This window comes from Monodelphis domestica, chromosome 3 (assembly GCF_027887165.1).
Source record: "Monodelphis domestica isolate mMonDom1 chromosome 3, mMonDom1.pri, whole genome shotgun sequence".
Classification (NCBI taxonomy): domain Eukaryota; kingdom Metazoa; phylum Chordata; class Mammalia; order Didelphimorphia; family Didelphidae; genus Monodelphis; species Monodelphis domestica.
In genome coordinates, this window is record NC_077229.1 from 357,253,874 (window position 1) to 357,272,999 (window position 19,126).

The window sequence follows — 19,126 nt, forward strand, 5'->3', positions numbered from 1 at the left end:
CCTCTCAACTAAAACAGGTAAATTCTCCTGTAATTATTCCTTCTAATAGTCTATAGATTTAGAATAGGAACTCTAACAGGTGCCTTCTATTCCCATTGCATGACTGCCTTTTATTGTTATCTGATACTTCAAAGAAAGGAGAAAATCTCTCAAGAATAGAACAAAGAAGTAAGGGAGGAGAATCTCAAATCCAAAAACAGCTTTTATTATTTTCACTTTATAAAGAAGGGGTGGGGAGGAATCTAAAAATTATCATCTGTGACTGAATAGAGGTTTTTTTTTTAATAATCATAATAATGGTAATTCTGCATGATATACCTGCAGAAACACAATGGAAAATTCACCACTATAAGTGGGGGGAAACAGTCTTGATTCCTTTTCCTTCCTACCTTCAACTTCAAATCTTGTCCCTGAACTGAAATAAGGAACTACTGAATTCTGCCATGAGAACACACACACACACACACACACACACACACACACACACACACACACACCATTGAGCTTTAACTCGTACAATTGTGCTATATTTTTTTCTACAGATAATTTACAGGTTACAGGCATGCTATAACCTTTCTCTCTAAAACTGAAAAACAGATTAAGCAGAGCTGATTAACTGAGACCACAGACACAGTTAGTCTGTCATGAGGGGGGTCTTTAACAAAGCACTTCTCTCTGAACCCTCCCACTGCATTCACTTGCAAATCACTGTATGCCTAGCAAGGTCTGTTCTCCCCCACCCCAGACCAAGACCTTCTCATGTTGAGCACTGCGGCTCCATCAGCAGCAATATCTCTCTGTGTGAGGGACGTTCCTTATTAATCAGGGACACTGAATGGAAACCAATCAGATTGAGAGTCCCTTTGGCTTCAGTTTTCCTGCCTGCCTGAGTTAAAAGTGATGCTGAGAGAGGGAAGCACAGTTAGAGGCAAGAAGATTCAGCAGTGGAGAGATTTTGTTAGAAGCAAAGTGAAGGAACCAAACCATAACAACGCTGGGCTGTCAGTGAATCATTAAAGAAAACTAGAATTTCATATTTCTTAAGAAGGTAAGTGGCATTATTATTTTAGGAAAGAAAGAGAGACAGAGAGTGCTTTTTTGCAACAAACTTATATAAACCTTTAAATATCTGCTCTAAGGTGCTTTCTGTATATTCTTTCCATTTTAACATTTTGAAACAGAAAAGAGAAAATTCAGGTTATTTCAATAAACATACAAGATTTCTGAATCACAAAACTTGTGCAGGTTTTGTTTTCTTTCAGAAGTATAAAAGCACATGTCTTTTTTCTTGTACCTTCAGATGCAGACTTTCCGGGTCATTATAAAAGATGAAATACAATTGTATACTGATTTGCATGGACTGACCTCAAAGCTATTAAGTTAACCATGCATCAACATGTTCCGTGGAAAGCACATTTTCTCTTTCTGTAGATTGAAAACTGCTTCTCATTAACTCTTATTCTCACAAAATGTCATGAATCAGAAATATCTGTAGCTAATTGTCATCCTCAGTATCACTTTAGTGGTGTTAGATTTTTTCTTCTTTAGAAATTGGATTGGACATGAAAATTCTCTTCTTATCACCTTTTGAAGGGGAAAAGGGTTTATACTTGATAATCACTAAACTATGAGAAAATATTGGTTAAATTCTATTTAGTTATATGAATATCACCTTTGATAAAGGTGATGCTTCTTTCACATATGAAAAGCAATTAAGTCAAAGTCAGCAGCATGTTAAAGTATAAGATAATGTACCAGAAGTGTTAACTCATATTCTAGGAAACCTGATATTTATGTAACAAGAGATAGGAAAGAAAGGGGAGAGGGGAGAGGAGAAGAGGAGAGACAGAGAAAGACAGAGAGAGAGAAAGAGAGAGAGAGAGAGAGAGAGAGAGAGAGAGAGAGAGAGAGAGAGAGAGAGAGAGAGAGAAAGAGAGAGAGAGAGAGAGAGAGAGAGAGAGAGAGAGAGAGAGAGAGAGAGAGAGAGAGAGAGAGAGAGAGAGTGAACAAGAAGAAAAAAGTCAAAGGTAAAATTGCCACTTTGGATTAATAGTGATTTAGTAGTTGCAATTGCTTAATAAAGCATTTCTGACATGCAATATGTATGCAATCACATCAATTCAATTGTAGAGAGCACACTAGTCTGAAACAAAGAATGATGAATGCCAACTCTCAGGGAATCAATATTCTCTGAAGTGGCATGGCTTGGGCATCCTGAACTATTAAATAAGAAGTTCAGAAAATATGAGGAGTCATTTAAGGCACTTATCAAATATAGTAGAAAAGTTTTGGATTATCTTCCCAGACCAATTTTCTGATGAGGGCATAATTTGGTAGTGCAAGAGAAAATTAATTTTTGTTTTAGAGATATATTAGTTTTAATGAACTTTATATACTAGCATATTAATGCTGAGATTTTAATAAGATGATACTATTTCTCAACACCCATTTCCTACACAAATATATCCAGTAAACTAGAAAACACAGAAAATGCATAGAGCTGTTTGTTAGATATAGAAAAAGTGGTAACTTTTATTTTACAGAAATGAAGCCTTTGTTAGCACCATTTGCTATATCTATGCGATTAATAATATATTTTAGCGGTAGGAACTAAGAATGGGCATCATGATTCAAAGCTCAGGAGTGTGATAAATGCCATTAAAACATTTTAAGTAGAAGATTGATTACTCTACTTGCTTTTGAGTAGATAGACTTAAAGATCCTATTTGTTACTCAGGGATGGCACTGTCAAACTCTGGGATGGAGTTATGAACTGCAGAGATTTTGACAGGTCAAAAAAGTAAATGCAACACCTAATTCTTTTTAATATTTATTCATCTGTTGATTTGGCATAAAATGTTATGAATAGGTCCATACATGTATGCTGAATTCAACAAAATCACATAATTGTAGAATATTAATGATAGGAAAAAATTCAAGTGAAAAGTATAATATGAAAAGGTCATTAAGAGGAATTAAATAGTGATCCTTTGGGAAAGCTTTCAATAAGTTTCTCATGTGTCTGAGTGTTTGATACAATATTCTGATAAGTAGATTCTATGTTTATATGGGAAATAATATTAAAATAAAATATATATTTGCACAAAAATAATTAATAATTTTTCATACTTTCTCCAGATTCATATTTTGAGATAGCAATTGGAATTTTTTAGTATGAACCCATACTAATATTTTTCATAAATCAAATAATAGTTTTTGAACATTCCTGACATTGGTAACAGAACTTAATTTACATTTTATTATATCATAATATCAAACAATTCAAATTCAAGTTGATAGTACTGATGCCTAAAATTAAAGTCCCTATTTTTCTCTATTTCCATATCAGTTGGCTTTTTTTACCATTTTCAATCACATGTTGCTCTTCTTGGTAAGGAATGCACAGGTTTAGCATATCTTTGGTATCTCTATCTATGAAGAGATTTTTTTGTTTGTTTGTTTGTCTTGGAGGAATTAAAGAAGATAGGGACACTACTTTAATCCCTAAATGGATGAAGATAGTATTCTATCAAATATATATTCTTTATTTTGAAATTAAATCTGCCAGAAAATACAAATAAACCAAAAACTGAAGAGTAAAATTGTTTTCAATACTATCACTTCATAAGGATATGAGAGGATGAATATTTCTCTTACTGAATAATGGCCTTACAATTTTTGAAGACTTTTGAATATTGAGGTGACTAGAATTCCTTGGGCAATGCTACAAGTAGTTTAATGTAAAAATATTGATATTCCATTTTCATGTATTGATTCCAAGAATGTATGTTTTAAAATTTAAGAACTCGAAAATTTTCCAGCTACAAAACCTTTTCATTCATTTATAGTGGGGTCAAAATGCAAACTAGCAAACATACTAATTGAACCTATGTTCATGTACTTTCCTGATGTATAAGTGTTAGAAAAGCTGTATAATATTTAATTAAAACCCTATCATAATTCATGTGTTTAATGGAGACTGATTTTGAAAGGACAAATATAAATTAAAAAAAGAAAATTAAAAAAGAAATAAACTTAAATATTAGCTGCCATGGTAACTGCAAAAATACAAAATCACTTTCCTAAATTAAAAAAATATATACATTCCATTATCTTTAAATATTAAACCAGTAGTGAAGTTTTTTAGAATTTTTCTATAGAGAAAATTCAGGCTATAGGGTTACCTTTCTGAGTATAAGTGGTTATTGAGAAGATTTGTAAGTAGATAAATATTCTCATGTTGTCAATGTAATTATTATTAGAGAGGAATTTTAAAACATTTATGAAATTCTACTGTTTTTTAATGTCAAGAAACCATAGGTTTTGAAATTCTTCTAATCTACATATGAAAAGTATGAGGGTACTGAAATTCTTATTTTGGGGAGGGAATACTTAATAATTCAAAAGAAAGACCAAAAAATTAACCTAAAATCAACAAATACAGTCCAATTTGTAGATTTCTTACTCTATGACCAGTATCATTTTAGGTGCTACATAGCATTGGAAGAGGCATGATATATACTCATTCATTGTCATCATTATAGATAGGAGATAAGCAACTTCTCTGGGTCTGAAAATGTCAGTTATGGAGATTGAATATTTGCATAAAATTCATGGATTTATAACTAGCTTAAAGAGAAAAAAGAAAAAAGATAAAGGAGTGCAAATGAGGATAGATACATAGAGGGAGGAAAAAAGATAGGGGATAAAGGTAGTTGAGAAGAGAGGAATAAAGTGTATTTGTTGTACTACCAACAATTACCTCATATAATGCTAAAATGTTTCATTGCCATGGGATAGTGACCTGTCTGCTTTAAAAGGTATAGGCTGTGTATATAAAGATAATTTGCTTTCTCATTTAGCTTTTTGCATCAATTATTTCAGGATATAGTTGTGTTTTACAAAAGGTTGCCCCAAAATGATCTTATTCTAAGCCATGATATTATGTCATTAATATTTATGTATCCTGTGATAGCTAACGATGAGTCATAGAACTTTGGTTTTGACTGAGTAATTACAATTTTATTTATATTAAAGAAAAGGATTTTAAGTTATTTCAAGTTTCCTAAACAAAAAAATAATTTTATAGTTATTTAATTTTATTTTCTCCTTGGGTACCCAATGGAATAAAGTTAATACATAAAGTTAAATTGTTTGGGGAGGAGGAGGATTTTAAAGTTATGAGAATTAGTATCTTTCTAAAAGTAGTTCTAACATTTCAATATACTTACTCCTAAGTTTAAGACTTGACAAGAATGATCATATAAACATGTCAGGAAATTATGTGAGGAAAAGCAGAAAGGCAAGTAGTATAACCATGGTTTTTTATAATTATAGTACTAAAAAAATCTCCAAAAATTATGGAAGTGTATCCTTTTTAATATGAAAGGGAAAATGTAGACATGATGGTGTTTAATAGAAAACTCTAATTTAATTACTCAGTACTAATGACACATAGGGGTACATAAAATATTTTTCCTTTCCATTACATTCATTTTATGAATTGAATACCAATTTCATATTTAATGAATGTTTCAGCAGTCCCCACTTCCCCTGACAAATAAGAAAATTTTACGTATCCCTTAAAGTTCAATAATATACTAAATCATATAATTTGTTATAGATAAAATTTAAAGAGTACATACAGATTCAATGCTTAAGTTCAAAATCAAATAATAAGCACTTGGTTTCTGTACTAGGTTTTTTTTTTGGTTGTTTGTTTGTTTTGAGTGATAATTCAAATTTGATTGGGAATACTTAACTTGCAAATAACACCAGACATTTAAAATTTAAGTGATTCAAATTTATATACTCTTAAATGTAGCAGGAGAAAGTTCTTTCATTTTATAGAAGTTTCTCTTGACCATAGTTATAAGCATATCATTTGCAGGTATATTAAATAAGCATTATGGTATATGACAAATCTAATTTAGATGTTCACTTATTGGGCAAAATATGCTATCAAAGAAACCATAAAAATATTAAAGAATCATAGCAATAGTATACCAGAAATAATTGAGGATACTAATGCATTAGTATACATAAGTATTAAATATATTTTCTTCAAATTATCTTTTTTATTTAACATAAAATATCTTTTTTTTCTCTTCATCAAGAGTCATACTGGGTATACATGAAAATTTCTGAAACTAACTTTATCTCAGTACTAGCAAAGAGTCTCTTTTGTATTCTATTTTTGATTCAAAAGGAGGTTACTATAGCAATTTAATTTAATTGCCAAATATCAGTGTACTGTGTTTTTATATTCATTTCTATGCAACATAAATACTACATATTAATATAAAGTGAATTTCAAAAATCTTGTGATATTTAAATTATTTATTGATGTCATACTTTTAATTTTATATAATTACATGCAAATGTGACACATCTTTAAATGTATTTACATAGTATATGTGTATAAATCTTATGGTGAGTAGGAATATATTGAGAAATATACTCACTTTAAAGATGTTTAATATTAGAAATATAAATCAACCCCCATGGTGTGAGTATGAGAATCACATTGGATGAGTAACTCTCCAAAGATATGACATCATGTAGAAACATAAATGAAAACTTTGAAGCAATCTTTTTTTGAATATTATTTGTTTATTTATTTTAAAAGAGCAAAGCAATTCAGTGTTACATAGCATGAAACATTAAACTTGTTATTTGAATATGGAGATCTGGTTTTAATTACTAATTAAAACTCATTTGGATATCACTTGTGTCCATTATTCATTTCACCACATTTTTAAAATGTTGTCATGAAAAGTATAAATTTTCACATTTAAGTTTACTATACTGATTAAATATAATGCTAATTTTATATCCAATATCAAAGACAAGGTGTGAATGAGTCTTTCAGTATGGCACTAAGTCTCTACTTTTGTTAATTTGTTACCTTTAATGATTCTTAAGGGCAAATTCCACTATCTTGTCATATTATATGATTTTAATCTTAAAGAAAAATTGTCTTTTAAATGAAGCATTTTAAGAATATTTTTACTTTCCTACTTACAGCCTCTCAGAGCATGTTGAATTGGGTTTTTTGCTGAAGCTTTATTTTTAAATGTAATCATAGTTTTAAATTTTCATAATAATTCATATTCAACAATCCCATTATTCAAATAAAATATGTAATGACACTGTCTTTGTTTAGTTTAGAACTTATTTAAATAATATAATATGAGTATTCATATTATTGGGTGGTGAAACGGAAAGGTTGAAACTCTCGTATATCTCTATGGATATCTGAAATCAGGACATCTAACTATTTTGCATGTCATGAATGACTTTGGAATCTGGAGAAGCCTATGGATCACTTCTCTGAAAAAGAGTTATAAATGGTCAAAATAAAATGCATGTAATTTAAATAGAAAAAAATTATATCGAAGGCAGATAGATAAATAGATGTATGAATTTATTTGTATATATATATATGTGTTGAAAATTCATGGTTTCTAAATTAAAAATATTAACACAGGCATTTTTCATTAAATTTAATTTCTGTTTTAAATTATGTATTATTTTTGCTATAGGATTTAACATGGGGTTTCATTTAACTCTTAAGTATTTTGTTATATACACAGTTCAGTTTCTAATGATATCTCAGTTAACAGAAATCATTGAAAGGATTATTAAAATTATCAAGAACTTTCCTAATATAAACGCCCTTATATTTTTAGCCTATCTTTCTTCTTCCTAGGTACATGCAAAACAGATACCATTTTAAAGGGTTTATTTAGTGACTACATAAATTTTAATTCATTTTTTGTCAAAATAAAATGTCATCATATATAATTGGAACAAATAGAGTGATCCAAAGTTGTAGGGGCAATTCATACCTTCATACAGGTATACATTTTCATACAGGTATACATTTATATAATCCATGGGAACTCCTTAGTTCCACTAGTAAACAATTTAGGAATCTATAATTTCTTCACATAGTGTTTAAAAAAGCTGAACTTTCTGATCTGATTTTTGAGTCAGTGTGCTCAAGTGGGATCAACATCTTCATTTGATTCATTTGAGAAAGAATCTCTAGTTGACACACAAAGAAAATCCCAAAAATATTAAGTGATACCTGAAGGCAGACAGGAGCAATATTTTATTGGAAATTCTTTCAGAAAGCATCTAAGATAAACTGATAGCAAGTCTCTAATAACATTTGTCCTGTTGTGATAAATGAAGTATTCCAAGAAAAGATAGAATTGAAGAGAAAAACTGAGCTTCCTTGGACTTAAGATTTTGTAAAGTGGAGACATAGCAAAAAGATAATTCAAAACAAGAGAGACCAGCCAATATTTAGCTTCACTAACAATGTCTTAGAAATCAGCAAGTGGCAATGAATGATGAGGATAGCAAAGTTTGATTTATATATAATCACTGTAAAGTATTATGAATGATAACAGAGACCTTTGAACCTTGATTTCCCATCATCTAGATGAACAAAAATTAGTTTAGGAAGAGTATTTTTATCAAATTGATTTTTAATATATTTTCAATTGTTTCTAAACTATTGTGTTCTTAAAACAAATTCAAAAGAAAAATGAAGTTACATCAGAAATGTATATTAGCATGCTAAACAGAAAATAATTTTCTAAATATAAAAAATAGAAAATGGACAAAAATGAAAAATTATATTTAAACTAAATAGTCAACTTAAGTGAAATACTCAAAGAAAATATATAAAAATGTTTCTTCAAAATAAAACATTACAATTTTCTCTGTAAAGATGAATTTGCATTCATTAAGGACTAATTTTACAAAAAAGAAAACTGCTTTTAAAAGTGTACCTTAATATCCCACAAAATATTATTTTTCTAAAATTAAAACATTTATAACCTTTCAAAAATAATCATGCCTGAGACATGTTAAAAACAGTGGAATTGTGCATCAGATATGAGAGGGGATGAGGGGAGTGAAGGAACATGAGTCTTGTAACTATGGAAAATCATACTAAATCATCTAATTAAAAAAATTTAAAAAGAAAGAAAAAATATTCATGTCCCTATCCCACAAAAATAGCAAAGTTTTCTGTTATTTTTTCAAAGTTTTCTACATTAACATTTTAGTTTTCTGTCTGTGTGTGTTTAGATTGAGTCTAAAATAACACACTATTTTTAAAAAGTTATTTTTACATTTTGATAGCAATTAAAATCATTAACTAATTAATCATTTGCATCTACTATATATTCTCATGGAATGGCATTTTAAACTACATATCAGATGAAGGCATAGCAATTAAGACAAGAGAAGGATTCTATATTTAGGAAGCTATTAAGTAAGATTAGGTGTTTTCATATTCTCACATTTTTATTCTCCTAATCTAGGAAAATTTTGTTTCATAATATATTTGGTTTCAAAGTAATAAATTACATCTTATTTTTAAAAAAATAAGGATTACACTGTTTGTAAATGTCTGAGACCAGATATGAACACAGGTCTTCTTGACTTAGCCCAGGGCACTCTATCCCCTGTGCCATCAAGATGCCCTGTGTTGTTTCTTACCCATTGAAAATAGTATTATTGTTTTTGATCTTGCCAATTTCACTCTCAATTCATTCCAAGTCACCTATATTGCCACATTCTTTCTATTTTACTGGGACGATTATCATCCCTTATGAAGAAAGTAAAGCTCCTTTTACTTCTGCTCCAATACTTTATAATAAGCCACTTTTTATCTTCCTTTTTCCTAAAAGATTTTAGACACACCGTTATTTCCCCTTCTATAAAAGTTTCTCATATCTTTCCCCCCCCATTGTTTCTACTCCTTCCCTTAAAGGATGAGAATGTTTAATCCATCTTGAATATTATCTCTTTCTAGAGTTTCTATATCTGTGTCTCTGTCTGTTTCTGTCTCTGTCTTTCCCTGTGTCTCTGACTCTGTCTCTCTTTTTCTCTCTATTTTTCACTAACTCTTGTCTTACCAGGTAGTTATTTGCAATACTCATAGCTAACTTATTTTATGCTAGTTATTCATGCAAAAGAAAATAATTTAGATTCATGCAATATTTTCAAGTATGTATATAATCTCATTTAATTCTCAGAAAAACTCCATGGGATAAGTGTTATTATCTTCATTATTACAGATGAGAAAAAATGAGACTCAGAGAAGTTAGAAAATTTCCTAAGGCCATAGAAATAGATATTATTCAAAGCAAGTTTTAAACATATTTTCCCTATTGCAAGTCCAATTTCTAACCACTGCCATGAGACTTTTCAATGCCTCATTTCCCTACTAACCTGAAAGCTCTGTGGGGGAATGAACCAGGTAATAGCTAAACACTGCATTACTCCAAGCTTATAACATGAATGGTCTATAATAGAAATAGAATAATATTTGTTTTATTTTTGAAAGCCTTCATTGATATTGCCTTTCTATACTGTTTTATTCATTCCTCCTTCTTAAATCCATCACTTTGCCTCAAATGCAAATCAAAAGTCTTTTTTGATTTTTATGGGGTGACTTTGCTTTAATATTAGTTTTAAGGGACTTCAGAAAATTTTGCACCAGCCCCAATAATAAATCCCCTTTATATCATATATAAAATTCCCTAGCTGCTGATTAAGCATTTAGAATGATAAGGAACTCAGTACAGTAGAAAAGCTTTAAATATGAGAAGCATAATCCTTATTTTTAGTGAAACATCTTCTCTGTAAATTTCACCATTTCTCTTTTTTTTCTTTTGGAACACAGACCCTTTAATCCTTCTTGTTCATTTCTACCCTTATAGTATCAGTTACCACTTTTTTCATGAGAAATTTGTTCTAGGGGAAAACATGCAAAATACCTGCAAATACTCCTCATATGGTGTCATTTCCAAACTCTTTTATTATCCCTGATTTTCCTCTTTTGTATGAATCTCATTTGTCAGTATTATAAAGTATGATCAGAGGACTTTTTGAGTTTTTTTTTTCATTTTTACTCTTAACAAAATCACAGTTCTGGAGCAGTACAACATAGTCACTTCATTGCAGATGTAATTGTATTTCTTTTTACATTGTCATTATATTTAAATTCCTCTGTAATCCTTGTCATTATAGTTATAAAGATGATCCTGAAATCTCCGTGAATAGGATTTTGTGAAACTAGACTTATTATTATTCAACCTTTTTGATTTTTCAATTCTATAAATAATATTAATTATGTGATTATGATTTGAGAATTCAAAATTCATTTCTCATTTTAGTGGTATAATTGCTTTGTCACTCAATTAGGAATTTATCTTTTTTTTCATTGCTACTTGAAATGACTGAATACTCTCACAAACTTATCCTTTAACCCTTTACATTCCCTCCATACATTTGAAAATGTGTGCATAGATACAGAGAAAGATATAAACATATAAAACATTAATATATCACATCTCCAAATCCAAGAAAACTCGCTTCTTTCAGATAATCACTTGTCTCAATCATAAGCATCTTTGGGATACATAATTTTTCATCAGTTTCTTCTCTCAGATTCCCTAATCTCTAATTTAAGATGTCATTTATTATGTTTTTTGTACAATCCTTTGTGAAGCTACAGAAATGATGTAAAACTCTGCTAGGTAGAACCTCATAATAATAATTTTAACACATAAATGATCTATTTCTAAAAATATTTCTATTCAGATTGGCTAGGAAGTACATATTTCTGGTGATTAAAAAGGCAGAGGGTAAAATATTCATACATTGGTAAAAATTAATCATTACAAGTTTTTACCATATGAAATTCATATAGAATATGTAATGACTCAGAATGCTATAAAGTTTTTATTGCCTTAAGTCTGGAATGACTACATTATTCAAGAGTGGTAGAGACATGAGTTATGAAGGTCTTTCAGATCTACAGCAATAAAAATTTCATAGTGCCCCATATCATCACATATTTTTAATGTCAGATATTTTGCCTTAACTTTCCATCATTTTTATCATCTCTGCTCCACCCCCTTTTTTACCTTTGAGACTTGTTCATGTCTGTGACTTCTGTTTCCATATTTTTCAATTGAGTGGTTAGCACCATACATTGCAGAATAAATACCCTAATAAGAAGTTTTTAATTAAATTGAATATTGAAACATGAAATTTTTATTGGAAATGAACATTATTTCTTGATGATAATCATAAAGACTGAAGTACATGACACATAAGATCTCTTTGGACACCTTTTTCACATTGAATTTCTTATCTATTTTGATAATTTTAAATAGTAATATCATTAATTAGGATGACTTGCCTATCTCAAGCATAATTACAAATTCCTAAACACATATGAAAATGCACACACAATCTATATATAGTTTGAGACCCTTATATAATCCCTCAAAATTGTATCATTTATTTTGCCAAAAACTACTACATTTGTAACTTAATATTATTTCAAATTTATTGAGAACTCTTATCTACTTCAATTCTCACCCTACTCCTTGTAATATATTTTATCTTTCTAATATAAATAAATACAAATTATGTAAATACATCCACATCAATATATACATTAGCATATATATGTATATATATATATACAAAGATATATGAATATATATGTGGCTTTATGTAATGTAAACACAGTGTACAGGTATCATTCTATCTATACATACATACGTGAATATATTGACCTGAACAAATGATAAAGGAGTATTAATAGCATCTTTATGAACTTGAGTAATTCACTTCTCAGAAGTTTTAGAAAACTATCTGTGACTAAATTGCAGAACAAATGCCAATTTGCACTGAAAACATTTTGGCACTGTGAGTTCTCTATATATACCATTGTAATTATAGAGACCAGGGGAACTGTTGACAAGGACATCATCCATCTTGAGTACTATATCATAAATATTAGATGATTATAAAATATTATTAGAAGTATTACATTTTGAATGTCTGATTTTATAGAACTTAGAAGAAATGATTCATAACAAGATAATCAAATTCAGTAATAGAAATTACATCTCTATCAATATCTATATAAATCTATACACATATTTGGAGAGAGAGAAACAGAGACAGCAGAGATTGAGCCATATGTACATTGACTCACCTTAGCTTGATAATCATACTGTTACTTAGATAATGCATTACCTTCACTTTATTAAAAAGTGCAAGATAATCAACAGAAAGAGAAGTGCAAAATAAGGGTGGATTGGAACAGAAGAAGAAGAAAATGTGGCTTAAAGAGATTGAATGGTTTTGTTCAAGGTCACACAATAAGTATGTTTTAATCCCATATCTTTAATTTTTCCTCTTCTTGTCTATTGGCTAATGCTTACCAATACTCCCAGGATCATTCTGTTCTTTAGAACCATACACTTCATGGATTCTACTAACCCTCAATCTTTCCATAGTTCCTGTTATACTCAGTTAAACCTCCTGGAAAAGTCTTATTTCCTCTATTGTCTCTCCTCTAATTGTTTTCCAAGTCTTCTGGAATCTGGTTTTCCATCTCATCACTTAATAGAAAGTGTTTTCTCCAAAATTGCCTATTATCTCTAAACTTTCAAATAACACTATTTTCTCAGTCCTCATTCTTCATAAACTCTGTGAAGTGTCTGGCATCTTGTATGTGTGTTTGTTTGCTTTTGTGTTTGTGTATATGTTTTCCTTTTCTCTTGAAAATCGTTCTCTATGCATCTCTGGCTATTCTTTCAGTTTCATTCTCATCTCTCACCCAATATATTCAATCACTAGTTCTCGCTATTTCTCTCTCTAATATTCTTACATAAAGCATACTTTTCAGTCAGAGAAGCACCACCCTAGTGTAAGATTTAAATTAATATCCAATAACACCAATTATTATATTTTATAAAGTTTATTAATAATCACTTGAAGTAGAAGAAAAAAGAACAAAAGTAAAAACCTGAGTTAAAAACAACTGAGTAAAATTCTCCTTCCTCTCACCTCACACACTGCCACCCTCCCCCTACAGCCACGTTTCTAGGAGAAGAGAGATAGGGTGGAGCTACACAAAACTTATATCTTCCGTATGTTAGTACATTACAAAGATAAATAACTGGGATGCTGGGAAAGAAAATCCCTGGGGAGTAGAATTCTATCCATACACAGGTTTAGAACCTCTTCACCTCTAACCATGACTATCAAAAGTTTACTAATTGTTCTCTTTGTCTCAAGTTTCTAAAATCTATTCTCTCCACAGTTGAAAAAATGAATTACATTAGGTGAAGGTCTCACCATGACCCACATCATTTAGTAAACAACATTTACTTCCTATAATATCTACGACTAAAATAATCTTGCTCTTTGTATTTAAAGTTCTTTGTTACTTTTCTTCATCATATCTTGCTTGATTTTTTAAGACATCACTACCCTTCTTAAACTCTATAGTCTATTCTCCATAAATTATAATTAATTTCACATTGCAGTACCTTTGTACTAGCTGTGCAAATGTACTCTCTCCCCACTACCCTTATTTGTAATATCTGATTTCCTTAAAGATTTAGCTCAGGTTGTACTTTCTACATGAGCTCTTTCTTGAAGGCAACCCTCTGCCTCATGTTATTGATATTTCGTATATGTTTTGCATTTGCCTATTAATGTGCATGTGGTTTCTTCCAATGCAATATACTAAAAGAATTCTTTTATTTTGTCTTTGTATTTGAAATATTTATGTAAAAACTGATGCAGAAGTGTCATTTAATAAGTAATGACTTAACTGATTTATATATCCAGTTGATAAGAGGATAGTGCACCCAGAATGCATGTTTAATAAATTTCCAAAACTGTTGGTCCTAATCCTGGTATCCCTCTAGGTAAGATAAACACATTATTACAGAGGTAAATAAATTGATTATTCATGCCCTTACATTATAACAGACTGTCCATGTTACCCTTAGCTCTCAAAGTGATATTTTACCTTACATTGCTCAGATACAAGTTTCTGCATCATATCCTGACCATTTTTTAAATTTTGACACATCACACTCTTCAATCCCTTTTCTCAATTTCCCCTGTTATGTGCTCTCTTCCTATATTAGAACATAAAGTCATTGATAATAAGGACCATGTTGCTTGTTTGCATATGTGTCTCCAATTGTTAAGATAATACATGGTACCTAGTAAGTGCCTAATAAATGTTGTTTCACTGATTCATTCTTGTTCCTTATTCCTTATTTCAACAGGTTGGGCTTCTTTGATTTGTGATTCAATATTGGCCATGACAAATGGTATTTTCTAAATGGAGTCCAGTCCAGCCATATTATATTGTTTCTCATACTGCGTTCTAAAACAGGCTTGTGAGAGTTAATTAATTATTTTTTATTTGAATTAGATTTGGACAGATACAGAGAAAAGTGAACTTATTACTTTGACTACTCATTTAATCATATTCAGATTACCAATCTGTATCTTGTAAGATATGTCCCTGAATTAACATGAGTCATTGGACTGAACTGCATATTAAAAATCTTTATCTATCTATCTATCTATCTATCTATCTATCTATCTATCTATCTATCTATCTGTCTGTCTGTCTGTCTGTCTGTCTGTCTGTCTGTCTGTCTATCTACCTATCTATCTATCTATCTATCTATCTATCTATCTATCTATCTCAATGACCTAATAACAACAACAATAAATTTGAGTCCTTGTACTGGTTCTAGTTCTGCCACTTCTTACTGTGACTTGAGTAAAAGACCTTATTTTTTAGGGTCTCAGTTTCCTCATTTGTAAAATCAGAAGATTTATAATCTCTTTGGATTTAAAATTTAAAGGTCCTTCAAATTCACCTAGTCTGATTCACTTGTTTTATAGGTAAGGGAATGGAGATAAAGAGCTTAGGTAACTCACTTAATGCTACACATTTAGCAAAAAAAAGGTGGTATTTGAACCTAAATATTTTGACTTCTCTATTGAAATAGCACTCTTTTAAATGTAACATACTTCCAAGATTCTGTTGGATGTTTACATTTTCATTTCTAATCTTTAGATATTGTCAAATAAAAGAGGTGCACAATGGTTTTCCATATATCAAAGTAAACACTAAGATGTGGGCTTAGAAATAATTTTCAAATAATATGTTTTAAAATAGAATAAAGGAATTTGAAATTAGCACATTTTTAGCACTTCAACCCTATAAAATTTACTGCAACTTTCATCTGTAAAGCAGAAATCAGAAGAAATTTTGGAAGTGTCATGGTATTGTGAGATTTTGTGGCTTGCAGTTGTAACACAGGATGTTGTATCCCATAAAATAATGCTAAAATATGCAAATCAATACCTATCAGATAATTTCTATTGTACAATTGTTCAAACTACTTATATTGTACTTTATTTCTTTCTTTTTTAATATTACAAAACCTTGGGCATAATAAGTGTTCAACAGATATGTGTCAAAAAAAGAGGATGCCCAAATTGGAAATATCTGAGCTAAGTATTTTCTAATCTTTTGATTATCTATTTTCCTTTGCTTTCTGGATCGAGTGTGGTACAAGAGCCTCTTAAGGGAGGTGAGTGGGTTAATCTCAAAAGAAAATCAAGACAGCATAAATTCATTCAGCATTATATGCAAATAAGTAACTTCTTGGTGTAGTCTTTGGGAGGCCTTATGATCTAGCAATACAGACCTCAGTTACTTGGAGGTTAGTAACAAGTGTTCTTCTGTGTCCTGTAGCATCCCCCCAACATTCCACCCATGAAATATCCCAATCCCCAAAATGGATTGGATATATTTTAGCCCATGAAGACTATAAGCTTGTCCATAAGGATTGGGCCTCTTGACTGTTTGTCATTGTTCCATTGACCCTCTTCAATATTTTTTGGGGGCCAGTAGTCAAAGCATGAATTCATGGTAATGAATAGGTTCTGGTGAAGAGAGAAACATTTTGAAATGAGTTGGAAACTTGAAATACCCTTTATCCATTGGTGATGGGTCACTTTGCTCTATATTAGGTAAATGGTTTAAAATTTGTCCTTGCTAATTCAAAAGCTCTCTGTATGTATGTAGGTATGTGATCAAAAGAGACAGTAGGTGCCAATATCACTTCAGCATTGAGACTGGATTGTTTTGTTTAGTCATTTCAGTTGTATCCTACTCTTTGTGATTATATTTAATAATTTTTTGGAAATATGGTAGAAAGTTTTTTTCATTTTCTTCAGCTCATTTTACAGATGAAGAAATTGAAACAAATTGGACTAGTTAATTTATTCAAAGTCACTCAGCTAGTAAATATCTGAAAACAGACTTGAACTCCAGGAGATCTTCCAGACTCCAGGCCTATGCCTATATTCACTTAGCTGCCTCACTGCAACTAATTCTATGTATAAATTTCAAAAGTAATGAAAAATGAAGAATTTTATAATGTGATATGAAATTTATGTCCTGTTGACCTATAAGAACAATAGTTGCTACTATGGGGTCACTTGACTTCCTTTTAGCATGGCAGATCTCACACAATGATTTCAGGTTGTTCTCTGGAAACAGTGTCAGTAGCTAAATTGCTTAAGATATTCCAAAAGTCTCATTATGCTTCAGGATATTGCTAAATCATTGAAGCCCAATGAGGATTTCAATACTTTATTAGGTCATTACAATTGCTTGAAATTACCTTTTACAAAGATGTTTGAATAATGATAATGAAAGAATAATATTAATAAAATTATTTGTATTAACTACTGAACTCTCACTCTAAACTCCATCAAAATGAGAAAAAACAAGATAATATGGTAATAGTAATAATAATTGTTATTTAATAATATATTCACATAATGCTTCTCAGTTTACAAGGTCATGCTCATGATATGTTTTAATATTCACAATCACATTTTAAGATAACTAGCACAATAATTGTTATCTTCCATTTCACAGATTCAAAAAGTGATATTCAATGATGTTTAGTAACTTCAAAATATGAGAGTTGTAAAATACAATTTTTGGGAGAGATTTCAGATATTATTTACAGGATCCATAACTATACATTGAATGTTTGTTTTAAACTATAAATTTTATGTTAACCCATTGACTCATCAAATAGTCAATTCTACTTCAGGATAGCTTAGATTATAAGTATTGCTGGACCTCGTTTAAATTCATACTCATTGTTTATCCTAATATATCATTCAATGGAAGTACAGGAGGTTGTCTTTTTCTTCCATATAAACAATTCTTCAAATGTTCGAGAAGAGCTGTCATGCCCTTAAGTTTTTTCTTCTTTAAACTAAATTTAAACCTTCCCTTTAACTGATACTCATTTGGTATTAACCAAATCTTTCATCATCCTACTCACCCTCATCTGGACATTATGCAGTTTATCAATATCATTCATAAAGTGTGATGCCCAGAACTGATCATAATATAAAACACATATATGACTCACTGAAAAAGAATATCTCAAGATTTTTACTTACTTAACAGTCTTGCTACATTGTTTATATGTTATATCATGTGTATATATATATTTGTATATGTATATATATATTTCAAATTAACTGATATCTATCTATCTATCTATCTATCTATCTATCTATATACATATATATATTTCAAGTCCTAAGTTGGAAGATATATAGATATAGACATAGACTTTATGTCTTCCAACTTAGGGCTTGAAATTGATTTGAAGTCGAGTGTAAAATGTTAAATTTTACTAATTTTAGTGCAGTGAAGAGATTCCTAGGCTTGGAAAAAGGAAAAAAAAAACATCATGATAAAGTAAAATATGACCTCAGAATCTTGCTAGCTGTGTGCCTCTGGGCAAGTCATTTAACTCTGACTCAGATTCTTATTTTTAAAATTACATGAAGAAGGACACAACAAACTACTCCAGAATCTTTTTTTAAGTAAATCTCAAAATAGGGTAATGATGAGATATACATGACTGACATGACTGAACAATAACAATTAAAATGTATGTTATTCAGCAAAGGAAAGTAATGAATGCTGGATGGGATGTGGCAAAGTAGGGACATTAATTCGTTGCTGGTGGAGTTGTGAACTGATCCAACCATTCTGGAGGGCAATTTGGAACTATGCCCAAAGGGCGACAAAAGAATATCTACCCTTTGATCCAGCCATAGCACTGTTGGGCCTGTACCCCAAAGAGATAATGGACAAAAAGACTTGTACAAAATTATTCATAGCTGTGCTCCTTGTGGTGGCCAAAAACTGGAAAATGAT

General features: G+C 30.4%; 1 protein-coding gene across 2 annotated transcripts in view; it reads left to right on the top strand.

The window, feature by feature from the left end:
* Positions 1 to 759: 759 nt before the first annotated feature.
* The window catches only part of CDH9 (cadherin 9), a 259,796-nt gene continuing 241,429 nt past the window's right edge, over positions 760 to 19,126 (top strand). Inside the window, exon 1 of one of the 2 annotated variants that reach the window (XM_001374806.4) lies at positions 760 to 1,048. The gene's annotated coding sequence lies outside the window, so the exon portion shown is untranslated. The remainder of the gene's footprint in view (positions 1,049 to 19,126) is intronic. The other variant, XM_056824262.1, reaches the window with a different exon arrangement.